This window comes from Euprymna scolopes, chromosome 15 (genome assembly GCF_053919585.1).
Source record: "Euprymna scolopes isolate OS-2025 chromosome 15, ASM5391958v1, whole genome shotgun sequence".
In the NCBI taxonomy this organism is placed as follows: Eukaryota; Metazoa; Mollusca; class Cephalopoda; order Sepiida; family Sepiolidae; genus Euprymna; species Euprymna scolopes.
Window position 1 is genome coordinate 73,897,299 of NC_136496.1, and position 23,362 is coordinate 73,920,660.

General features: G+C 33.3%; 1 long non-coding RNA gene and 1 pseudogene across 2 annotated transcripts in view; both read right to left on the reverse strand.

Annotated features, from left to right (window-relative positions):
• Positions 1-23,362, reverse strand: part of LOC145293907 (uncharacterized) — a 352,532-nt gene that overhangs the window by 119,989 nt on the left and 209,181 nt on the right. For both annotated transcript variants that reach the window (XR_013869786.1, XR_013869787.1), the window contains one exon: positions 22,859-22,974. This is a non-coding gene — a long non-coding RNA (uncharacterized LOC145293907). The remainder of the gene's footprint in view (positions 1-22,858; positions 22,975-23,362) is intronic.
• On the reverse strand, positions 4,427-4,543 carry LOC145294307 (5S ribosomal RNA; annotated as a pseudogene).

Consider the following 23,362-nt stretch of genomic DNA (forward strand, 5'->3'; position numbering starts at 1 on the left):
TCCATCTCTTTCTATAACGTTTGCAAATGATTTTCCGTTATCGCAACAACCACTTACTATTTACCCCTAGCTGACAATGAACAGTTATCTTCATTGGAATTTGAGTGAAACTTAGTTTCCCCAAGATTCCAGTCCTATTCGCACTCATCCAGTGAGTGCTTTCCCTCCTCGATCTTTCCATACTGCTTGATCCTTCTTGTCTATTTGTTGGATATCCGCCATTTTAATTTCCTTGAATTGATGTTCGTGTCACCTTTTTGTTTTACTTCTGTTGCAGTTTCTATGCAGCTAGATTAATAGACTTGATGAATTAAAAATTATTGTAATCTATTCAGTTTTAATTTTTGTCGTCAATTTTCTTGTTTATATATCATTCAAACACGGTAGCGTTGGAATAAATGGTTTAGTGGCAGTTTTAGACATGTAGAACTGCTTTAAAGCTTCACCGCTCACTCATTTTTCGACAAAATTTTGAAACAATTATTATAGTTTATAGATCACCTTCTCAGCTATATTGTGCAAAAAAAAAAAAAAAAAAAAGAAAAAAAAGAAAAGATTTTCAATTTTCGTTCAGTAAAACAAAAGTTACGATGAAATTACTGGTGTTCAAAATCGTAAATAACGTAAGGAGGTGAGCGGCGTTTTTTATGACTGGTTTCCATTACAACGATGTCGCTTCAACGACTACTGTTACTACCAATTCACCGCTCTCACGAAAAGAGAAGTAACAAGTGAAATAGACAGAACGAAAGAATGAAAAGGAGATAATTGGGGGGGATTATTGAAAACAGATGAGTGCCGTACATGTTATATTATGGGGCAAAAAAAAATAAGACTGAAATATAAAAAAGAACAAGTGAATTTACTGGAAGCCTGGAAAAATCATAGATTACAAATTCGAGCATGAAAAGTAACATGGTTAAGCTAAAACATGGAAAAGTAAAGGACTAGTTGTTAAAACTGGAAAAGAAAAGGACAAGATAATCTAGTAAAAATATAATAAATTTATAACGTAAAATATTGAAGCATTAAGAATTTTTAAAACCTTCAATTTACAACGTTATATAATCAATTCTTAATGCTGCAATATTTTAAGTTATATATTTATTATATTTTCTATTAGAATATCTTAGCCTTACAAAATAGATGTATGTTAATTAGCGTTTATAGCGAGATGATTGCTTTAATTGTTTTATTTAATATTGTTATTTAAAGTTGATTTATATTGATCATATATTTAATTTAATTTATTTTATTTTGAATTATTATTATGAACATCGATTTTATTAGAAAACTGGTTTCGAGTCATTTTTCATGGCCGCAACTTTTTGGATCAAATACAATATTTCCCTTCAAAAACTCTTTAAACTACAGTAAATTACGTTTTATACATGTTAGAAAATGCATTTGCGAAAAACAAAACAAAAAAAAAATAGCCATAAAAAAGGGAATTTTATTTTTTCTTACACTACTCACCAAATCATATCTATGGTTAAAAATAATTTTTCTCCAGCTATGATGAACGAGAAAACGTGTCATTTGTTGTATCAAATGCAATAGTTCCCTCCGAAAACTCTTTAAACTGCGGCAAATTACGTTTTACGAAAAAATGCCAGTAAACGAAAAGTAAAAAAAAAAAAAAAAAAATGCCAGTGAAAAGTACATTTACAAAAAAAGTCAGTGAAAGGAATTCCATTTTTTCTTAAACTTTTCGCAAGTCACGTACGCGTTTAAAAAGCTTATTTCGCAACGTCATGACGTCATAAGCACTCGTGGCTGTGTAGGCAAAATAGTGTGTCTGTAAGTTTCACGTTTGAGCCCGGACACCGCAACTCATATTTTCTATTTTGGTCACACGAGCACTCGCTGCTATGTTTTAATTCATTTATTTTATTTATTTATTTATTTTTGCGGGGGGGGGATGTTCAGCGCACGGGCAACAAAAAGTGCTCAATATCCGGAGAATAGCTTCTTCTCTTTGTATCTCCTTCTGCCGAAATATCTGGACGAGAGGTTGTAACATACTTCTTTTTTGGGGCGATTACATTTTTATGTTTTTATACGTTCTTTCATTTTTGAAATTGTTGTGGGGGTATCGACGTTGCCCACGATGAAAGTTATCAATATCCTTAATATAGCAGGTGTGTTGCAAACGGAACTTCATGTCGACCCCGGCAACGCCGAGTATCCATGCTAGTATATATATATATATATTATTGAGGTTGAGATTACTTTATAAATATTATACTTTAATATTTACAATATACTTTAGTTTTACCATCTTGAATCATTTTGGTAAATTTAATTGTAATTTTTATTTTATTTTATATATATATATATATATATATATATATATATATATATATAATCTTTATCACGTTTCTTTAGTTCGAAACCCGATTGAACGTATGGTTAACAGTTCGATGTTTTACCTCTGTGTTATTATCCTTATCACGGCAGGCAAAAGAAATTCTAGCAATATTTATTGTTTTTGATTTTGCCTTACCGACTACCTAGAGAACTCTATTCTAATTGTGAAGAATAATGTTTACATTTGGTTTATTGGTTACAAATAACTCTATTTTAATTGCGAAGTGTAAAAAAATAATGGAAACCGTGATTTTCGCTTCCGGATTGCTCAACCCACGAGTGAGAAGATAAAGCACAGATATAAACTAGTAATATTTATTATAAAACTAACATTGGTATTCGAGTTAAAATGAGTAAACGAAATTCAGGCCGATGTAAAAATGCGTATATAAATAGCGATAAAATCGTAGGGAAGGAAAATCTCAGAAGGATGAGGATGAGGAGGAGGAGGGGGAATTCCCGAGAGATGCATCTCTAATAGTATTTTAATATCCCCCGATTGGGAAATATTTATCAACTTAACGATCAATCATGCTACGAATGTGTTCAATCCTCCCGGGGCCATGTAAACAAATAAACATAAATGAATACAACCTGAGCTAAATGGAACAGTTGGTGAGCTGGTCGGTCGTGGAACGAATTGGAGGATTGTCTGCTTACATCTGGAGTTTTCGCCACGTTCGGAACGGAATGCTTGGTTGTTGGACATATGACGTAAAACTATAAAAAAATCCAGCCAATTGTCGTGATTGTTGTTGTTGTTGTAATGGTTGTTGTTATTGTTGCCCTTCCCCTTCTTCTTCTCCTCCTCCTCCATCCTTCTTCTTCTTCTTCTTCTTCTTCTTCTTCTTCTTCTTCTTCTTCTTCTCCTTCTTCTTCTTCTTCTTCTTCTTCTTCTTCTTCTTCTTCTTCACGATACGAGTCACGACACCAATACCACCACCCTTAATCCCTTAATTCCCCCACCACCCAAAGCCGCCGTATTGAATTTTTGCGACCCATACCTGATGACGTCAGCACAGGCGTACAAGTTCTATTTTTCTCCACGTATGGACTCAGTTTCAGCCTAACGCGCGGGTCGTAGTCATGATTACGGCGGCACAGCACGTGACGGTGGTCCATCACAAGCCTCCACCATCTGCACTTTAAACGCATTCAATCGTAGAAATCAGGATTTTGCTGTTAGGAATGACCCAAATAACGTATGTTTATAGCCATCTCTCTAAAATGATATATATAACGCAGGAGAGGAATGACGAAGTAGAAAACTTGTGATTACGATTTCGATTATTGGTGTTGATGTGCTGAATGTACATAAAACAGACTGGAGAGTTATCATGGTGACGAACCAACGGTGTAAAAACGATTTCTCTTGCACGCACACACACACACACACACGTATATATATATATATGCTATCGATGTACACCACTATACATAGGGGCTTACATTGTCAACATATCGACTGAAGAATCTGTTACATTCGGCATATTTAAATCTGCAGTATCGATGGAAGATCATAATAATGATTATAATTAATGTAATATATATATATATATATATATATATATATATATATATATATATATATGAGATATATGTATTTTCCTTTTAATATATATATATATATATTTATATATATATATATATGCCTATGTTAATATTTTTAGTAATACAAAAATATACAAGACGACACTGACATGACGATATTTCAATCAGTAATCATTAAAAGCTACAACATCCTCAGGCAAACAAACTCGGTCTTTTTCTTTAGTTTTTCATAGTAAAGAAAGCATGCATATATTCAAACGCACGCACACGAACACACACACACACACACACACACACACACATATATATATATGCATATATAGAAGAAGGCTTCCTTCAGTCCTGACAGAATATAGATACCCATTGTAAGGATGCCTGTGCGTGAAATTTATGTGGCAAGTGTTGTGCAATCATCAACCACACCTCTCCTGAGTCGACATTGTTGAATACCAATGACAAGTGGTGGTCCAGAACGACTGGAAATAATGGCAGGATAAACGGAGAGTACATACAGCGCCAAGAATTCCCAAATGGTCACCCATCTGGTACTAACCAGGCTCAACGTTGCTTAACTTCGGTGATCTGACGAGAACCGCTGTGTCAACGTGATTATGCCGTATATATATATATATATATATATATATATATATATATATATATATATATATATATATATATATATATATATATATATATATATATATATATATATATATATATATATATATATATATATATATATATATATATATATATATATACTCACATAAAATTAATATACAAAAGTATAGATTTATGCGTAAGCTTTAAGTATTTACTTCAAAAGTGCTCAATACGTAGGTAGAGCTAGTTAGTAATTTATAAAATATATATAGCGATTAAGCTACACTGAAAGTGGATGAAACGCCGAATATGCAGTGTAGCTTAATTGCAATATATATTTTATAAATTACTATATATATATATATATATATATATATATATATATATATATATATATATATATGAGAAGTAGAGAATATAAGGGATGAGAGATAATTTATCAAGGACTAACAAGGAAAAACAAACATCCGAGGAGGGGACACTTTTCCGAAATATCTTTATAGACGAGCTTCAAATATATATCTCAATTGAACCAATTGAAAACTAAAATCAAGTGAGTTTAAAAAAATGCACGAAATAAAAAAAAAAAACGAAAATTATTTTCAACTCATTTTCAGTATTCTTTCTAATAAGCCGGTATCTTTCCCCGTTGTTAACATCCTTTTATAAGTGCCCCTGGTTAATTCTTTATCCAAATTATCTGAAATGGTTTAGAGCGAAATATAATTCCTCCATTAAATCGTTTCAAATTATTTCAAATCATTATCTGGTATTGCACTAAAAATCCAAATTTGTTTGTCACTGTCTTAAATTTTAACCTCATGTCGTCAGTTCTAGCACAATTTTCAAACGGAACGACTAAAGCTAGAACACTATATGTTTTAGTTTCGATTCTTTCTGATGGCACCAAGTAATATTTTTATTTTTAACTCTTGAAATCCCTATTATATATTTGGTAAAATATAATAATAAATGAAATATTGGCTTTATAGTTCATCGGTTAATCCTGGGTAATATCGGACTAGTTTGCTAGCGCCATCTAATTTTTCCGAATGGATTTTTTAATTAAAAAAAAAAAATTTCCTTTCATTGTGTTTCGTTGCCCAATGGTCCTTTCATAATTAGCTGACAAAATGGCTTCCTTTCTTTCAGATACGAAATCGGTATAAATTAAAATATGATTTTTAAGCGTAATTAACCACCGGCGGGGGGGGGGCGGTACTTTATATTGGGTACAATATAATAATCAACAGAGAATTGTCTCTATAATAATAAATATGAAAAATCTGCACGAATTAAAATATATTTAAGCATATCTGATGACCGAGCAACTCCTGGCAGCCTTCTAGTATAATTTATAAATTCAGCCCTTTTTTTTTGTTCGACACTGGACGAGGATAAAGTAAATTGCAATGGAATATTTCTTTTAATATTTAAAAGCATTGTCAGGTTTCCTGTTACGGCAGCATTTCATTAAGAATGTAAGACTAATAATGTGTAAGAGAGGGGAGAGAGTGAGAGAGAGAAAGAAAGAAAGAAAGAAAGAGGGAGGGAGAGAGAGAGAGAGAGAGAGAGAGAGAGAGAGAGAGAGAGAGAGAGAGACATACAGACAGACAGGGGTGTTGAAATCCACGTTTCCGATTAATTTTTAACGTTTATTTGTTTTGTTACTAGCAAAAAGAATTTTGTCAATTCACACAGATTTAATAAATAAAAAAAAAAAAAAAACGAAACAAGAAAAAAACAATAGCAACAAAAACAAAAAATAAACAAGATTAATTTATAATGATAAAAATGAAATTGGTAAAAAGAAAAATAAACAAAAAAAATGAGAAAGAACATTAAAAAAGCAAAGATAATTAATATTTTTTTGGAATGAATTCATCTTTATAAAAGAAAAAAAGTCTTTACAAATGTTATCCGATTGAAGGCATCGTAAGATACTAAAGTACTGTTTAAGGTTCCTTAAAATCGACATGCCTAACATATTCTCGAACCGTCGGAATATTTCATTGATTTTTGTCGACACAAAAAAATAATGAATTAAAATACTTACTGAATTTCATATTAAAATGTATTAATTAACGGCTGAAATCTTATGTGAAACCCTCGAGTGCAGAGACCAACCCACATGAGTTACAGACGCTAACCAGCCATATAGAAACTACAGTAAAAGTAAAAAAAAAAATAAGCAAATAAAACTGAACCCACAAAATTGTAAATTAACGACCTATCCACACTACAATTATGTAGTGTTAGTATCGACTGACTCCACACATAATAGTTGAAAAGGGTTAAGGGGGATGGCAAGACCGGATGTATATATATATATATATATATATATATATATAAATAGAGAGAGAGAGCACTAACCAGACCTCCACTGGATCAGTGCGAGAAAGAGAACTGGAAGCTTGGGGAGGCTTATTTCCACACAAATTCCAGTGAAGACCAATGGTTATTTATAGCAAGATATCAATGGAAAGCGGCTGTTGTGATGACGCAAATTCATTTTCAAATATTATCGAAAGAGGTGGAAGTACTTGAAATCTGGGGAGACTTGTTCCACCCGAACTCCAGGAAAAACCATTGATTTTTGTCAGTGAGCAATCGCTGATAATGACTTGAGTGAAAACTCCTAGTGAGTAAATAATAATAATAATAATAATAATAATAATAATAATAATAATTATGATGATGATGATGATGATGATGATCATCATCATCATCATCTCCCCGTCTAAGCCTGTTACTGGTACACACCATTCAATTTTTTGGTGTGTTTATCAAAGCATGTCCCTCTTTAATACTTGATTTCATGTAGCACAATTTCGTGGTAGTGTATGTTAAAAATGGGCTTTTTTTCACATTACAAATTAAAGATTAGAATTATATTTACGTGTTCCGGATGTGACGTCGTATCTAGAAAGTCCGCAGTGACACGTCGCGAAAAAAGTACCAACATCTTTCTCTTTGACAGACGAGCTAGCTTAATTCGGACGACTTTTTTTTAAAACTCGATCCTTCCTTTTGACACATGAGTAGTCAGAAGAAGCTTATAGGACACGTGTGAAACTTAAGAGTAAATGAACAACAACAAAAAAAAGAATGGACATGAGAGAGAGAGAGAGAGAGAGAGAGAGAGAGAGAGAGAGAGAGAGAGAGAGAGAGTACCTATTGAGCCGATTATGTACATTTTATCAGTAAAATTCCAGCTGTTTGTATACGTAACATTGTGTTAGTAGCTGTGGGCGAAAATTACATAGTGTTCACCCGTCAATCCTGGGTAATATCGGGTTACTTTGCTAGTGCCATCTAAATGTCCCGATTGGATTTTTTTTTACCTTTTTTATTTGTTTTCTTTCATTGTGTTTCGTTGCCCAATGATCCTTTCATAATTAGCTGACAAAATGGCTTCCTTTGTTTCAGATTTTCTTCCCCGCTTCTTCTTTCACGTTTTCTTTTTATCATAGTTTTTATTGACAATCCAACAAATGTTATCAATCAAATTGGTCAAAGAATAAATCTATATTTAAGCTAAAAAAAAAACCCTGTTTGGTTGTCTGGCGTTTGTTTTACAATGAAAATGAGAACAGAATGACATCCGATATATCATACCTTTCTTTTCTTTTTTTCCTTTCTTTTTTCTTCCCATTCTTCTGTTTTCATTTCGTACTTTCCTCTCCAATTAATAGCTATAACCCCAAACAAGGCAACTTGCTATTGGAAACAAAACGGGCTACTATTTGGAATCATGTCTGACAGTAGATTGTGGAGTGTTGTCTACATTACGTTTAAGCTTCTGTAAGTTAGTACAGACACGGAAACAGGAAATAGGTAGAGAATTTCAAAGTCTGGTAGCCCGAGGAAAGAAACTATTAGAATAGAAGGCTTTCCGGCATCTAGGGACCTCAATAGTGAAGGGTTGAATCTTGCTGTTTTGTCAGGTTAATCGGGAGTATAGAGGGGGACACTAATGTTATGAGTTCATCAGATCACATTCCATTAAAGTACTTGTAAAAGAGATACAGGGATGCGACATTACGGCAATGGAACGGTTTGACCGATAGTGATGGACCTATTAGATTTGAAACTCTTTTTTAGGCCCTGTCTAAGAGAGAGAGAGAGAGAGAGAGAGAGAGAGAGAGAGAGAGAGAGAGAGAGAGAGAGAGAGGTGGATGCATCCGATCATATGTGACCACATTACTCCATTCATGGACTTTGTAAAGGTATATTCTCCTGTCTTTAATCGTTCTTCCTCTCCTTTTCTTTCTTCCCTTTTCTTCTTTTCTCTCCTGCTTTAGTCATGTCCTTTTTTTATTGTTTTTTTTTCCGTCGTTTTTTCTTTCCTTATTCGTTTTTCCTTTTGTTTATTATCCTTTCATTCTTTCTTTCACCCAACCATCTTTCTTTTTTTTTTCTCTTATTCTGTCTCTTTTATTCGTCCTAACTATCTTTCTTTCTCTTGTTCTTTCTGTCTTTGTCTTTTTGTCTTCGCCTCCTCATTTTGCTGTGTCTTTTTGGACATTCTTCATTTTTCTAGGATTCTTCATTCTCTCCTTCTACATTATCTTTCTTTCTTTCTTTCTTTCTTCTTTCGACTCTTCTCGTCACAATGTGTAACTTTTTTTTTCTTTCCACTCATATTTGTGTAGATATTTTTTGCCTTTCTTATTTTTGGTTATTTATACAAATATTATAAGCCACATGTTTTAGCTGTGATTTCTTTCATCTAAACTTTTTCTTTACTTATTCACCCTTTCTTCTTTTCTCTTTACTTTTCTTCTTCCAATTCTATTTTTATTTCTTTTGTGATTCATTCTTTATTCGTTCGTTGATTTCTTCTTTGGTGCTTGTTTAGATTGGAGATCTTTTAAAATAACACGTTTCATTATTACGTAATCACGTGTCATGTCGAAATTAATATAACTTCCCCAAAATACGAAAACTCATCCAGTAGAAAAATAATTACAGCATAGTTTATCGAATTATCAAGTTTTATCCCATGTTTTAACGTGAAAAACAACTGTACGACCAATTCAGTATGACAAACCGACTTATCTCCCTTGGCTTGAATTGATTTAAATTAAGGGCCCGTCCTTTTAAAACACAATTCGTAAGAAAAGAATTGTGGATAATTTTGTTTTGTTCAGCATACATCTAGCACACTTACTGAGTAATTTTTTGAATTTTTTTGAGTTTGTACTAATTTCGGCATGATCCGTAAGTTCGTAATAATGTTTTCACGTGAAATGCGTTGGTTTACAAGATTACGAACCTACACATGTACCTCTTCTTTTCTTTTTTTCATTCCCTTCTTCTTCTTCTTCTTCTTCTTCTTCTTCTTCTTCTTCTTCTTCTTCTTCTTCTTCTTCCTCCTCCTCCTCCTTACCCCACCCTCCCCTTTCCCTGATCTTTCCTCATTAATTAATCCATTTTTTTTCCTCGTTTATTTACCTTTCATTGTGCTTTTATTTATTTATTTATGCTCATTTGTCTCCCTTTCTGTTTCAGAAACAAGAACATTGTCGGTGAGATTTGCTTTCCATTTCTCTTTTTCTAACAAGCATTCAACTATATTTATCGAATGACTATTTGATGTTATAGATTATCCCACCTTTTTTTATTCCATTTTTTAATACCGAACTAATTAAACTGATAACTGATAATAAACAACCATCTATTAAGTGTTGTTCAAAGTTGAAATCAATATAATTTCAAATAGAGCGTGTAAGTTTTTCGTGAAATTTCATCTACCTTTGAATTTTGTGAAATTTAACAATAAGTATTAGAAATCAATTCATAAATATTCCATAAATTTCATCTTCTTTAGAGTTTTTTTTTACACAGAGGTCAGCACATATCAAGGCCCGGAAGCCACTCATGGATAAGGGTTATTGCAAGTACATTACGTTAGTGTGGAGATTTGATGAAGTGTTTACTTAAGGGGGCGGTTCATTAGGAATTTGTTAACGTTGGACTTGAACACATCCAAGTTGTAGTCCGGTGGGAAGCAGGCAGACGGAACAGAGTTCCACAGGCGTGCAGTTCTAAGAAAGAAGCTTTGTTCATGGAATCCACGTTTTGATTTAGGCATAGATAAAGAGTGGGGGAAATTTTTCACAGTGGATTCAGCTAGACGGGTGTTTTTCGTGAAAGATTGGCGAGGGGGGGGGGACCAGAAATTGGAGTTCAGACGAGCACCTGCCATGGAAATAACGATAAAACAAGGATAGGTTCGCAACGTCTCTTCTGTGGGAGAGAGGTTGCAGGGTAGAGAAAAGGGCATCCCCCACTAAGCCACGAAGTCTATTTTGTACGCTGTCAAGGCAGGATAGGCTATTTTTAGCAGCTCCTGCCCAGATATGGCAGCAGTATTCCATCCTTGGACGTACTTGGCTTTTATATAGATAGTGAATTGCATCAGTAGTGAGATATCTTCTGGAGCGGTAGAAGGATCCCACCATCTTTCCAGCGACCTTGGCAACAGACTTGATGTACGTGTTCCATTTCAGATCAGGAGTAAAGGTCAAACCCAGAAGCTTGTCAAAACACGGGGCCTCTCCCAGACGAGAACCATCCATCCAAATTGATGCCAGATGGGGATCAGAGCGTTGATGATGTAAGGATAGGAGTTTGGTTTTGGATGCATTAAAGGTAACCAGCCACGTCTTCCCCCACTGAACCACGCGCTCGAGATCAGAGGAGAGAGAATCAGAGAGAACTTTGTCATTTACAGCCTTTGATGTGCTGCCGTAGATGGTCGTGTCATCAGCATAGATGTCAACGAATGATTTAAGTATGTGTTTAGGGAGGTCATTGATGTAGATCAGGAAGAGAGTTGGGCCCAGGATTGACCCCTGAGGGACCCCAGCATTAATACTGCAGGCCTCTGATTTTTGTCCATCGACCACTACTCTTATGAGCCTATCGGAGAGAAATGATTTAATGATTGAGAAAACATTTCCAGTTATACTGTAGCTAGAAATCTTGTGAAGTAGACCCTTATGCCATGCCTTGTCGAAGGCTTTTGATATGTCAAGAGCAATTGCCCTAGAAAGGAATCCTTTGTCAAGAGATTCACTAATCCTGTGAGATATAACCTCAGCGTAGATCTTGCAGAGCGGAAACCATATTGTGTGTTTCCTTCAATAATTACAAGAAACCTTCTCAACCACCAATAGCTATGACTGTAAGGTTATGACCCTTTAGGCTGTGATCATAGCATAGTATCTGTTAACTGTGACAAGCGGGGTCAAGGGTCAAAACATTATTATTATTGTTATTGTATTCTTGTTAATTAATTTGAGGGACGGATGGTCGCTGGATCAGTTATTATGATTAGAAGAATAAACAATTAAATTGCGAAAGAAATGATTGACGTGTGAATCACAAATAAGAATAGTTGTCTCAATTATATGGTGCTGATCGCTTCATGGTTGTCACGGAGCAGCGGGAAGATACAGAAGAAATCTTCAAGAAAAAAAAGGTATGAAGCATATATTATTCTTCTTACATATGAACTGTAAAAATATCCCGCGTGATAAGTCTGATACAACATGACACGGTTTACACGTCAATATCATGTCCTCTAGCTAACAACATACATACGATTTATACGTTTATTATCTGTCTGTTAAAAGAACAATATCTTACACCCACTAGATAATACATGACACGTTTTAATATATCATCTCCTCCAATATAAACCAATATACAACATGGCTAAAGATACATTACCTGAAAGTATTTCTTTCAAACTCCTCGGCGAAACGTTCACAAAGAACATGAGCTGGAATAGATACATTGTACTCCTTCGATGTAAATACTCCAGACAAACTTGACAAGCAACAAAATCCCACCCCTTCACAATAGAAATCCCAAAATGTAAGAAAGTTTTCTCTTCTAATAGTTTCTTCTCCAGAAATGGTAGATTTTGAAACCCCCTTCCCGGTTCCTGCTTCCTAACTGTTAGTACATGCAAAAATTCAAGTGTAATATGAACAAGCATCTTGCTGCTCAACTCCCTGCATAGTTCCCCTGCAACATGTTCCCGATAGTAGCCCCGTACACCAAAGTGGTACTCTGCCTTGTTTGGGGTTAAAATGAAATAATAAAAAAAATGTGAAACATGCATGGTGCCCCGTGAGTGCACAGTAAACGAGGCATAAAGAAAAAGACTAAGTTAAGTATTCCCCCCCCCCATTTAGCTCCAAAAGTCCCCAGGGGACGTCAAATGCTGGTGAAAATGAATAAACGGTGCAGTTTTAGGTCTTAACATATGTTAATTAGAGTTCTGTACTATGCAAAGAAAAAAAAAAAAAAAGAAATGACTAAGTCCATCATTGCCCCACTCCCATTTAACCCCAAAAGTCCCCAAGGCCTTAACATTTAAATTTGAGTTCAGCACCATGCAAAACTGCTAAATAGACATACGCAGAAAATTTTAGACAAATATCGTAAAATAATCCCAAAAATGGAGTGTTTTTATTAGACCTAAAAGAGCCCCTGGGGCACACTCAAGAGTTATCGTATAGGCAAACAAAATTGTATAGAAATCAGTTAGTTACAACTTTTCAGAAAGTTTTATAAAAATCCAAGGCATCATTTTTTTTTAATAAACACAACAATTTCCGAAAAATCCGTTCTGTTACTTTTTTTATTTATATTATGTTTAACGTTTGTGCAAAATTTCCAAAAATTCCAAAGCGTAATTATTGAGAAAAGTGCGGACAGATGAACGGACGAACACGAGCGGACGAACGGACTAGGGTGAATTTACAGGTCCACCCTCCTTTTGTCGGAGGACCAAAAAAGCTAGAGGAACGCAGTAAATTATGATTTGAAATTAAAAATTTTACACAAGAGCAGCAAAAAAAAAAAAAAAAAAAAAAAAACTATGGGGGGATACGAGATTGGAAAGGTATCATAAAATTATTACGTGGTTCAAGAAAATGTCCTCGATTGTAACGATCTTTTCGAATGAAAAATTCTTCAGTTTCGATGCTGTTTCGAACCTCAGAAATGACAGATTTTTCGCAGAATCGACAGCTGAGGTTAAGGGGGCGTCCAAGACCAACCATCCTGCTTAAGTTATGGCTTTCAAGTTGTGGATTCCGATGAAAAGAAATGTATCAGAGTTATTGATAATTTTGCATGCCTTATCAAGGTATTCTTATTACTGAATAGTAATAAAACAAAGACTGTTGGATATTCATGAATAAAACTTAGTGGACAAGTCAGACATAGACTGAAGTTAATTTCTATAAAATATGATTAGATTGTAGAAATGATTGCGTATTTTATTAACAATTTTATAGTTTACATATTTTTTTATTAATGATAAATGGTGTCAACCTGAATAACATTTTTTTTTTTACGACGCTGATGAAAATATCACCGTTAATACGTACTACAAAACCTAAAGCAAACTATTGGGATGATAATTATATATGGATACAGGGAAGTGCATCAATCCACATAGAAAAATACAGGATTTCTATAATCCTCTGAATTATGCTACTTCTGGGCGTTTTAGAACATGCTAATGATAGAACGTCACACAGCAACGTCAACCCTCTTAAAGATTCTACTAAAGAAGAATGGGAAAAGTTGTCTCACGAATATTTCAGGAAACTTTTGTAAGTTTCAGGAAGCGTATAAAGGCAATTATTGAATAAAGATACACATAGAATAAAAAATTATCTATCTATCTATCTATCTATCTATCTATCTATCTATCTATCTATCTATCTACCTTAGATAATTAGCTATCTAGCTATCTACTATTATATATATATATATTTATATATATAAAATCTTTATCTGTGTGTGTGTGTGTGTGAGAGAGAGAGAAAGAGAGAGAGAGAGAGAGAGAGAGATAGAGTTCTCCATGGACTCCGAAACGGTTGGGTAGATTTTTTTTAAATTTCACACAAATGTACTTTATGTATCTGGCAGTGTTCTTAGGTTTTGTATCGGAATGCTTTTTTTTTGTATCCAACGGGATCATTGTCAGCACCCTAAAAATGCAAATCCGGATGATCCAACAATTGAGGACACAGTTCAACAAAGTTTCCGGCCACAGTTATGGTTTTTGTGTGGTTTCAAGTGTGGACCACATCAAGCCACCTCACCTTTTTGAAGTCGGCTTAAAAGTCAACATCAAAGTGTACCTGGATGTGCTGAAAAGTGTGGTGATCCCCTGGTGCAATCAGGTGGCCGCTGTCAGGTGTAACAGCAGGACACGGCGCCGGCCCGCAAGTCTAAAGAGACCCAGGCTGGGTTTCAGAAAGAATGCTACGATTTTGTACCCTTCTCTAACTGATTCCTCCTCCTTTTACCCCGACCTGAAGCGGCTGGACTACTTCCTTTGGTCATACGTCGAGAACATCACTAACATGACCTTCTACAACACCAAACCACAGCCTGATCGCCGCCATTCGCCAAGCTCCTGCCGGCGCTTGTGGAAAAGGCATACTCCCAATTCCGGACTCGTATCGAGGTGGTGATTGAGGTTGAAGCCGGCTACATTGAATAGATGTCAGTCAGCTCTTCTGCATAATAAAGTTATCTGAATTGATTTTAAAAAATAAAAGTTTTAAAATAAAGCGGCAGTGTTGTTTTCTTTATGACGACAAATTAATCGTTCCACCGTCTATAGACTTTCAATAAACTAATTGGTCATAGGCTCATATGCAAAAATGAACACCTAAAATACAGACTTTTACAAACCACGAAATTTAAATCATACGGACATACAAAATAGAAGTAGGAACGCTGTGAGCACTAAAATGGTGCCCAACTACGCTGATATATATATATATATATATATATATATATATATATATATATATATATATATATATATATATATATATATATATATATATATATATATGAGACTAAATTAATTAGCGTTTACCCCATAAACTTATTCACCACAGTAGATGCATAAATTATTTTCATGGACTGACAACATACTAAATTTTCATCCATACATCAATAATCACCTTCACACTAGCAAATTCGCTGTTGAATGCTAACACATTCAATTTAATTTCTAAATATAATTATCCGATCCTAAAATAACATGTTGTTTACCTCTAGTTTAAAAATTATGTATTAATATCGTTAATTGCTAAATAATCTAAATATTGTTTTCCTTGTCCGTACGTCCAGTGTCACAAAAATTCATCATCATCGCAAACATTAATTAATGGGAAACGAATTACCTCCCTTTATAGTCACTCTTTATCAGTTAAAAATCATTAAAACTATTTCCTCTCAAAAGATTTTCACAAAAAACAACAACAACAACAACAACAACAACAACAACAACAAAACAAAGCAAAATAAGACATGACTGTTTACGGTTTCAAATTGGCTATTTTATTTTTTGATTTGAAAAAGGTCATGTTGAGAGGCGACTGTAAGATTTTTTATTATAGATTCTTTTTAAAATTAAAATAAAATGTGCAAGTGAATCGACATCTGTTTGTTTATAATTTAGTTAAAAATATTCAGAAAAACAAAACAAAACAAAACGAAACAATGTGTTGTGTGTTGAGTTTTCATTGAAATCTAAATTTTTAAATCAATTCTTTTTAACTTTAAAAGGTAAAGAAATGTGCTAAAAATTGTTTCAAATTCGTCATTATTTGTTTTATTTTATTTTTTATTCATTTTATTTATGATGTGTGTGTATATGTATGTTTGTTGTATAAACACGCACACTCACACATACACACGCATATTACTCTTTATAAGAGAGTGGGGGATATTTGGTAACTAATTAAAAAGTGAGGTAAGATAAAAACAAGAGTTATATTACAAAACAACAAAAGAAAAGGTCCATTAATTGACCATTCTTTTCTCTTTCCTCTTCTACATAGAGTCATAGCACGCAGGACGGTTTAAACCATGTTTCTATTCGTCAACCGACTTTTCTTTCATGGCGTTTACGACTGTCTTTCATCACAATAAGTTGTGTTCATATATATATATATATATATATATATATATATATATATATATATATATATATACTCACACCTGAGAGTATTCTATACCTCTATAAAGCAACCATTCGCCCATGCATGGAGTATTGTTGCCACATCTGGGTGAGTGCATCTACTACTAACCTCTCCCTCCTGGATAAGAAGAGTTTTCAATCTAATAGGCCCCACTTTGTCAACTAACCTCCAAAATCTGTCCCATCGCCGCAATGTTTCATCTCTGTGCTTGTTTTACAAATATTCTAATAGAATATGCTCCGATGAATTCGTTACACTTGTGCCCACTCGACATACATATCCCCGACAAACCCGCTTAGCAGCAAAAGCTCATCCCTTCACTGTTGAGGTCTCCAAATGCCAGAAATCTTTCTATTCTAATAGTTTCTTTCTTCGAATAGCTAGACTTTGGAATTCCCTTCCTGCTACTTGCTTCCCTTACTGTACTGATATGCAAAAGTTTAAATATAACATAAACCAACATCTTGTTAATATTTCCTACGCATGGTCCCAGATAGTAACCCCTTACGTCCAAGTGGCGATATGCCTTCTTAGGGATGAACATTAGTGTGTGTGTATATATATATATATATATATATATATATATATATATATATATATATATATATATATATATATAAAATACGGTTGAATATATATATATATAATACGGTTGAATATATATATATATATATATATATATATATATATAAAATACGGTTGAATATATATATATATATATATATATATATATATATATATATATATATATATAATACGGTGTATATATAAAATAAAAAGGAACAAACCGTATTATGTGTTCATCAACGTTTCGTCTTCATTTCGAGACTTCCTCTGGATGAATGAGATTAAGAAACCAAAAAATATACCAGTAGAAAATATTTGAAAATGTTTCCTTCTCTTTAACAGCGCCAGCCCCCCTCTCCTTTTTGAATTTCCAACATCAATTTTCCGTTTCTTTGTAATAGAACTGCGTCACACTGTGCACGTGAAACATTTTCAAATATTTTGTACTGGTATATTTTTTGGTTTCTTAATCTCATTCATCCAGAGGAAGTCTCGAAATAAAGACGAAACGTTGATGAACACATAATACAGTTTGTTCCTTTTTATTTTCTCTATTTTGTCGGAATACTGTTTCCATTATTTTCATCATATATATATATATATATATTCAACCGTATTTTATTAATTGAAAACGTCGACAACAACAAACAAATTACATTAAACGGACTACCCCCGCCCCCCCCTAAAAAACCCCAAGAACTATACATTCCGGAAGGTATGTTGTCGTCATGAATAAGAAAGAAAATGGTTCTGGGGAATATAAAACATATCCTGCTAAATACGGAAAACACATATTAAAGAAATCGTAATAACGTTGAAGAGAGAGGGGGAAAAAGAAACAAAAAAAAAAGAAAAACAAGTATTAATACGAAAGAGATCGCGTGACGCAATTCTGTTCAGATCACACATGGACGTGATTGATATGACAGGAAAATAAATCAATGATGAATATGATAGATTTAAAAAGATGAGCTTAAATACACAGGCAGATCAATTCACTTCCCCATTCTATCCGCATAGAAACGAACACATTTGAAATTATGTTTATTTTGATCACAGTTATCGCCCTTGGCTTCTTGTCTTAACATTGTTATTTCAAGAAGAAACTTCCGTTTTTTAGCAAAGAGTAATAATTGTAACTAGCAGCAGCCAAATAGCGTAACGGTGAGAAGAACTCCTTATCTTGGGCCGAGCATATTGGGAAGCGAAATAACAAACTGCCGCTAGCGTATAAAAACTCCTCACAGGAGTTAGGCACGATCTCAAATAGTATCCCCTTACGTCCAAAGTAGCAACATACCTTGTTTGGTGCCCGCTCAAGGTAAATATCACTGATCAACCCGAAAATCAGAAAAAAATTCTACGCCTTCACTGCGGAGATCCCCCGATGCTGGATAGCCTTCTATGCTGAAAGTTTTCTCCATCGATCTTGTAGGGGTGGGGTTTTACTCCTTGTATGTTTCTTAAATTAAATGTAAAGTTAACAGGTATCTCTCTGCTCAACTTCCTACCTAGAGTGTTCCTATAAATATGATCCCTAATTCTCACGTGTCCCCTATGTGTCAATAGCAATTTGCCATGTTATGGGTGAATATACGAAAAAAACAAACAAACAAAAAAAATAAAACAACAACAACAAAAAACAAAACAAAAACAAAACAAGCCATAAAATTTAATTACAAGAACAATTTATTATTTTTTGCAAATAATTAGAAAATGGATTAAAAAAAAACTTCAAACGATAATTGTGAATTATTGGTGTTAAAACCAAATAAAAATAAATAAAAATAAATAAATAATCATAAAACATTTTATTCGGCCTTTGAAAAATCTTTGCCTAAATAGAAGAAGATCCTTAATTCATTTTCGCTCCTTAAAGCTTGTCTTAAAAAATAAAAATGGGGTCTAGAGCATGCGCCGTGGACAATCTGTGTTTAAAGTGACCAAAAGAACAACAACAAAAAAAGTGCTGCTGAGTTTGCTGTTGCTGTTGTTGTTGTTGTTGTTGTTGTATTGACTTCGATAATTAAACTGACTTCAAAGAATTGTTTTATCAGATTAAATATAAAACTAAAGACAGCGTTCAAAGAAAGCTGAAAGAATGTTAGATTGGCGTGTAAATTGAGACTTTAGAAGAGGAACTTATTTTCGATTCAATTTGTTGTGGGGCCTTTTGAATGGAAAATGGAGGATAATGGAAAACTGGTTTATAATAAGTTTTATTTGGCCATTTCACGCACGCACGAACGCACACACACACACACACACACACACACACACACACACACACACACACACACACACACACACACATATATATAACCTTGTCTGTCTGAGGAACGGTCTCTACTAAACTACTCTGTCCATTTTTGGTCTACAGTCGTGAAACTTGATATATAGGTAATTTGTACATGTAGAAAAAAGAGATTTGGTCTTTAGCCGATGAAAATAGCTGCTAATTGGAGAAAATAGAACTAAAGGCGAATGTCTACTTAAAATGCTCTTGTACGCATGCGCAAATATACATTTATATGTTAAAGTCGGTTAACGTTTTCTTATCTATCTGACGATAGCTCAAACGGCACCGACTAATGTTTAAGCGCTAAATGTTTTGGTTGCGATTCTAGCTGATGGCACCCAAGTCATTTAAAAAAAAAAAAACTTTTGAAATCACTACTATATATTTGGTACATAAAATATAATAATCAATACAATACTAGCTCTATAATAATAAATATGAAATCTGCATAAATTAAAATATCATATTTAAGCGTATTTTACGACCGGACCACACCGAGGGCCACTACTATATATTTGGTACAATATAATAATCAATAGAGAATTAGCACTATAGTAATAATAATAATAATAATAATAATAATAATAATAATAATAATAATAATAATAATAATAATAATAAATGCGAAATCTGCATAAATTAAATTATCATATTTAAGCGTATTACACAACCAGGTAACGCGGGGCTGCCTGCTGATATATATATATATATATATATATATATATATATATATATATATATATATATATATAAATGATCGAGGAGAGAAAAGATAAAGTCAAATATTAGAACTGATACTACATTTTACACATTGCTTTTAATTATCTTTTAACTTGTGAAAGTCTTTAACTTTCTCGAAAAGCTAGCGTAGGAAATTATGATTTCCATACCTGGCCTCGAAGGCATAAACTGAAATATACAAGGTACGTAACTAAAAATTGTTCTTTTGTATTCGAAAGCTGAATTGTATGTTGCAGTATCTTCGGTTAGACCAGATTGTGTACTAATATGAACATTCTCATGACAGTTTTCTCAGCCTTACTACTTTCGTACTGGCTCATGACAACTTGGAAGCGGATGTTTTGTTTGTGATGCAATCACTAGAAGATTGCCAACGGATTCCTTATATCCGGTTTGCCCCTTTCCTTGCTATATTACCGACTCATGAACTCCATCTACTCCTGTATTGTAACTTTAATGCTATTTGAAATTTTCATAATCAATGAGGAAGAATCGAGATCGGTATGCAAACCCAGACATTGTAAGAACAAGATATTTAACAAAGTCCGCCTCCATGTTAAAAATGAGTTTCTACATAATACTATTAAAAACAACAAAAACAACAATAAAAAAAACAACAACAAAAAAAAACAAAAACAAAACAAACATTCTTACCATGGAAAGGGAGGGGGCTCTGTTAACTATTCTCTACCTTCCCTCTATGAAAGAATGCTTATATATTTTCTCCTAATTTTAAAGATTTGGTTGGGTATTATATTGATTTGTTTTACTGTAAAGAAGAAATCAAGAAACAGATTACTACTACTACTACTACTACTACTACTACTACTACTACTACTACTGCCTCCGCTGCTGCTGCTCCTCCTTCTCCTCCTCCTCCTCCTCCTACTTCTACTAATGATAATGGAAAATTAGCTAAATCACTCCCCCAAAATTAGATTGACTATTCTTAGATGATTACGTAGCGAAAAAAACAAAAAAAAAAACAAAAACAAAACAAAACAAAACAAAAAAAAAAAAACAAAAACAAAAAACAACAAAAAAACAAAAAAACAAAAAACAAAACAAAAACAAAAAACAACAACAAAACAATCAGTTTAGAATTTTCAGTAGGAAATCGATTTCCTATATAAATTTGACGTAAAATGATCATCATTTTCGGCCTATTCTAACTTCGAGATATTCACTTAATTTTATAATACTAATCTTATCTAATAATCTTTAACTTATTGTGGACTATTATCCTCATCTTTTTCTTAGGTATTTCACAAATTTTTTTCGTTGACAATAAAATATTAAAACAAACACAACGAAAAAAATTTGTGAAACAACTAAGAAAAAGATGAGGATAATAGTCCACAATAAATAAAAGATGAATAAATAATACGCATTTCAATAATGAATTCTAATTAAATATAATCTTATCTAATCGCTCAAAAATCGAAAATTAAACAAAATACTGATAGAACATTAAATTTTCGCGAAATAATTAACATTTATTAGATTTTTTTTAAACAGAATTTTGTTTAATTTTCGATTTCGAACGGTTACCAACGTTTCTCGTTCATTGTTTATGGGCAGCCATTTTCTGTTCTAACTTAACAAAGTGGGTACTAGGTTTGTTTTGAACCAAAAGAAAAACGCTTTAAAATAAGTTAAAACACAAATAAACTTATCCAAGTAAGTAGAGGAGAACTTGCATTTGGTGACATTTATTTCTTACATATTTTTTTCATCTATTTTTTTTTTAGTTACAGTAAAAAAAAAAAAAAAACAAATCTCGTTCGCCTTTGTTTAGGTGGCGACTTTTAAAAATGTAGATATATTTTCTATTTTTAGTTCAACAAATGTTTTCATATCATATATTTTATCCAAAATTTCGATAATTTCATTGCGAGATTTTCATATATACTTTTCTCTTATGTCCAAAGCGAAAAACATCAATCAATTCAAAAGAATATAAAAATCTTTTAATAATCAACTATGAACTCCCTTAGAGGCAGCATATAGACGTTTAGCAAATTATCGTGAAAACTAATTACTAAAGGAATGGGCTAAGTGAACTTTAGAATAGTTACTTTGTTATGTTTCCAATAAAAAATAATTAAATTAGATTCGGAGAGTCAATTTTAAATCTGGAAATAGGATTTATAGTATTTGGTATTTGACCCTTAGACCTGTGTTGTAAATATACAACCTTCTAATAAATGAATACATTGTGTTTGTTTCATTATTTTATTGTCAACGGAAAAAAAATAAAAGAAATAGGTATACATTTTTCTGATTCCGATACCCCTAAAAGTTCCGATTTTTCCGATTCCCGATTCCGATTCCCATCAATCGTCTGAACACTACAACTACTGGAAAACTGCCATTATCTTTCTAACACCCGGGAAACTGGTTGCCTTTCCCAGAACGTTTCTTCAACCAAATAACTCTCGCCGGGAAATTCTCCAAAATGAGTAAACAGTGGTGCACATTTTTATACTTATATCTGAGATACAGATATTAGCAAACATGCATACCGGCTTTTATATTCTGTTTGCTAAGGACGCTTGGACCGATAAACATAACGTGTACTCAGTACGTTAATATGAACACATATAAACTTTTATTGGATATCCTCAAAAAAGAAATTACGTCGAACGCTAAAAAAAAAAAAAATCTTCAGCAACGTTATAAATTTACTTACCTTAACAGGGAAAGAAAATGTCTTTAAAAATAACCGGAAGGGGACCAGTTAGCTGCACAGAAGAAGCGGAAGTTGTTGTTTTAAAATGAACGCCAAGATTATACATAATGCCAGTTCTGCAAAATATAAAAGAAATAAATGGTTAGAAAATAAAATAAAAATCGTGTATGTCCCTATTTTGTTGTCTTGTACGGAACTGAATGTGTTAATTGTATTGTTAAAATTACACCAGAAAATAGAAACTTTCCAAAGTCACACCATGCACTTTATTATTGATCACATCAATATCGCAGACGAAGACTCACTTGCATCCGCACAATGTTCTCTCTCATCTATTATATAAATCTCACCTGTCTGTTTAAATGTATGTATGCATGTATATCTGCCTAAAACTTTCGACAGAGGCGATGGATTTTCACGAGATTGGTATCGTTTTGAAGCTCGACCTTTCGGGCGACAAATATATAAAAATTGGCTAAAAAAATTGATTCCTTCATCCTCAAC